Below are 4,733 nucleotides of genomic sequence, written 5' to 3' on the forward strand. Positions count from 1 at the left end.
CTTCTTTGATAAAGGAAGTGGCGAAATTTAAACAATGTGATGGTGTAGTCTGTCTGGAAATAACTGAACAACAAAGTAGCAGGAAGGGTTTAAGGTCAAAATTAGTTGTTCTCTGTAGATCTTGCAATAAATCTACATTGAAAATGACCGAACATTATGCATAATTCATATGATGTGAATTTGAAGTTAGTGTATGCAATGCTTTCAACAGGAAAAGGAGAAAAGGCTGCTCAAACGTTTTGTGGTTTGATGGACCTTCCTCCTCCTCCCAGTAGGTTCAGCCAGTACATAACAATACTTTTAGGTGCCTTGATGGTCGTGTCTAAAGCATCTATGAACCGTGCAGTGGAAGAAATTGTAAATATTAGTGGAACCAGGGAATTGCTGTTGTACTTGATGGTACATGGCAATGTCAAGGACATTGTTCCTTGAATGGTGTTGTAAGTGCAACTTCTCTGGAGAATGGAAAAGCTGTTGATGTTGAGTGCTTATCTAAGTACTACCACACTTGCCATTGTAAAACTGAAGGACATTTTGAACATCAATGTTCTAAGAATTATGATGGTTACAGTGGAAGTAGGTATGAAGTATGATGAAGCTCTACAAATATTTCAGAGGTCGGTGCCCGTTTATAATGTTAGATATACGGACTACCTAGGTGATGGGGACTCTAAGGCTTTCAGTAAAATTAATGAGTTAAATGTTTATGGTGATACCTTGGTAACAAAACTGGAGTGTTGTGGACATGTGCAGGAGAGGACAGGTGCTAGATTGAGGAAGCTACGAAGAGAAATGGAAGGAAAGTTGCTGTCTGATCAAAAATCTCTGTCTGTCCGAGGCAGATTGACAGAAACTGAAACAGACCTTTTTCAGAGTTAATATGGACTAGCCATTAGACGAACTGCACCTCTGAATGATGTTACAGCAATGAGAAAAGCTGTATCGGCCACCTACTTTCATAAGTTGTCCATAGATGACCACCCTGTTCACTGACTTTGCCCTAAGGCAGCAGATTCTTGGTCTGGTTACTAAAAAGCAAACGAAAGTGGTCAAATATACCATCATAAGCATTCTATTCCTGAGACTGTTATGAATGAAGTAAAACAAATTTTTAGAGATCTGAGTGACCCTGTTTTGCTTAGTAAATGTCTTCATGGGGGCACTCAGAAGACAAATGAAAGTTTCAACCATTGCATATGGGAAGGATTACCCATGAATGTTTTTGTAGGACTAAATACATTAAAAGTTGGTGTACTAGACGCAGTGATATGTTTCAATGATGGAGTGATAGGAAGGTTGGAAGTCCTGAGAAATTTAGGGATAAAATGTGACTCTAATATGGAAGATCAATTGCCTGCTTGTGAAAGACTCGCTCTTCAAGTTACCAAAGAAGCAAGAAGTGCTAAAAGGAATGCCAAGAGGAAGCTTGAAGATGAAGAAATGCTGCAGGATGAAGACTATTCTTCAGGAATGTTCTGTGGCACTGTTTAATTGGACTCATATCTTCATTTACAATTTCGTGTAAGTTGTATTTTTCAGAATTCAGGTTCAAATATTTCCTAAAATTTATAAAGCATTGCTCTAATATTTTTCTGTAACTTGCAGTAGTCCATACTTAATGTAGTAGACCTAAGTTTTATTGCAGAATCAACTAAATTATAGAAAAAATAACATTTTATTAGGGAAAAATTTGTAAAAATTAAAATGTAAGATGCGACACTTGTTATCCTTGTAATATACATAATAGGTGGAATTACGTAGGTCTAGTACCTCAGTCATCATGCCATACATATGTGGTAAAAATTTGGTCTCCTTCAAATGTATAAAATTGGATTAAATGGTACCTCAATTTGAGGAAGCATTTTGGAAAAAAAATGCATCAATTTCTTCGTAATTTTTTTAATAACCATAAGCAGATTCAAAAATATTCAAAATACTTCTAATTTGTTTCGAACGTGTGCTGAATTACCTGATATCAACAAAAAATCTGTAAAACATATGCATTATAAATAGTGCCTGAAAGAAATAGGTGTTGACTTTTACACAACATTGAGTCAGAGAAGTACCCTGTAACTAAGAAAAAGTGAAGCTGAAAATTCGGGGCGAATTTTAACAATGGGGAGGGATATGTTACGGCACAGATTAATACGGGTACTAAGCTACAAAACATTTAACAGAGTTCAACCACCTTGGCGTAAGTTAGGCTGGTTACACCACGATTAGCGGCGGACCAGGAAGCAATGTGACGCAAAACAGACGAGCAGCACAGTCTGCAACTCTGCAGTAGCTGAGTGCTAGAAGGCACACGCAGTGGGAAAACAGAAAAGGACAACGAATAATCAAAATAACACTTACGCTCGTTCGCGCGGCGGAATGCAGCAAGAAGCAATAGACATGGCTAGGGAAAATACTCACAGACCAGTTTAGCTAGCTGCTAAGACAGAATTATATCAAGGGTAGCAGAATAACGAGGCCACATGCGGTCATCGCTAGTAAACCGCACTTCACAGAACTACGGAGAGGTCTTTAAATACCGGAGTCCCAGCTCCAAGTAGAGGAGAACGGTTCAGGTCAATAGGAAGGATGCAGTCCGTGTCGACGACCTTCCGTTCCATAACCGTGTTGTTTTAGTGAGGTTTGTCTCAGATCAAGCAGCGCATTACCAGCCAGCTGTGGAGTGCCGCTGAGCTGAACTCCACCGACGAACTTCATGCTGTGCCACACCAACCACTACTGATGGGAGAGCTGATGAAATACCAGCAACAGTGCAGTACAAGGTGCTGTACTCCAATAGTGTTGAACGGAAGACGACGACCAGGGTTCCTGGAGGACAACCGTCCGGTACGCCTAAGCGCATCCACGTGCGGGCCTACCAGGCTGGCAGTACTGGGTTCAACGCCTGCCTTCTACACCACACCACGGATGGGGTGATCCAGTGAAGAAGAGGGACGGAGTGGGATCGAGTGAACTCCCTCAGCCGGTAGCAGCTGTACATGTGCTGTACCAGGCTGGGCTAAGCATCTATATTGACCCAAGAGGAACGACGTCTCGCCAGGACGCAGGTGCAAGGACTGGCGCAGGGTCCGACACCGAGAGTCTGTCCTTGACCAGGGCAGGAGGCAACTAAGGCCAGCAGTGCACCAGCCTGTGTAAAATTGTCACAATTAACGATTCACTGAATAATCATGTTTTCGTAGCGCCACGAGCGCTTCCAGACGATTCCTGACATCGTGCAGAGGCGTCATCCGCTTGGTCCCTCTGTAGTACTTAGGCTACAATGGCCTTTGCATTAGGATCCCTATGACCAGGTTTTCGATTAGCCTCTGACCCGGCATATTATTTTAATTTTTTCGGCAGATTGTAAGGAAGTTCAGAGTAAGATTTAATGAACAATTGCTTAATAAAGAGAGGACAAGTAAACCATGATTTGGGCTTTGTTGAACGCCTGAAATCTAGTGGCCATCAGCCTCCTACTTAGAATAAGTTACCCATACCGCTCGCAAAGGGAGGGAGCTGAATTTGCTCGAAAAGATGAGACTGAAAAACACTTTATTATAGTAATGAGAGGCTTCTGAACGATAGACTGACTAGTAAGAACCAGTATAACAGTGCTACAACCATATTGTCTCTCCAGTGACATCGTGTCCTTTAGGATAGGGCCAAAATACTTTATTCATTTTTGCTTCTGCTACTTGCATGTTTTTGTTCTAATGGTTCAAATGGCTCTGAGCACTATGGGACTCAACTGCTGAGGTCATTAGTCCCCTAGAGCTTAGAACTAGTTAAACCTAACTAACCTAAGGACATCACAAACATCCATGCCCGAGGCAGGATTCGAACCTGCGACCGTAGCAATCACGCGGTTCCGGACTGTGCTCCTAGAACCGCTAGACCACCGCGGCCGGCTTTGTTCTAATATTTTTAAAAAATATGCGTGCACAGAGGATATTTATTAGGAAGTTATTTTTATTTCTTTACTTAGTTTTATCTTAAGTACTCTTGGTCATTTAAAGATTATTTTATTATGTAATCCCCTGACAGCTCTTTCACTTACCCTAATTGATTGTGGTAGCTTCAGCCACGTTTTAAGATCTTCTTACGTAATTTCAAACTACTCAGCTTCAGCTTTGTGAATGTAAAAGCTTTTCCTGTGCATTATACGTACTTTAAATGGTTATTAATGAGTGAATGAGTATCTGGAAAGTGATTTGCAAACCAGAAACTGGGGGAAGTAGGTCAATGTGGAACTCTGCAGTCTACTGTTAGTTGCGTGTGCCACCAAATTTAATTAAAATTTGGAAAATTTAATATAAGAACTGAATTAATCACTGAATTACTAAGCATAACTAACGTGCTGATATTAATAAAATGATCCAAGTGATTATATGGAATGAGCGTATGGGGAACATGTAAGTACAAAGGTTGAATCAATTCAGAGCAGGCAGGAGCTTAAGCTTCCAGAAAAACAGTAAGATAATCAGACAAAAGTCTACAAATGTAAGGCCAGCTTTTTGTGCTTCAGAAACACCAGGGAGATCTTGTAACACTTATATCGATTAGAAATAGGTTTATACACTACTGGTCATTAAAATTGCTACAGCACAAAGATGACGTGCTACAGACGCGAAATTTAACCGAAATGAAGAAGATGCTGTGATATGCAAATGATTAGCTTTGCAGAGCATTCACACAAGGTTGGCACCGGTGGCGACACCTACAACGCGCTGACATGA

The sequence above is a fragment of the Schistocerca serialis genome, chromosome 2, assembly GCF_023864345.2.
Source record: "Schistocerca serialis cubense isolate TAMUIC-IGC-003099 chromosome 2, iqSchSeri2.2, whole genome shotgun sequence".
NCBI classification, from domain to species: Eukaryota; Metazoa; Arthropoda; class Insecta; order Orthoptera; family Acrididae; genus Schistocerca; species Schistocerca serialis.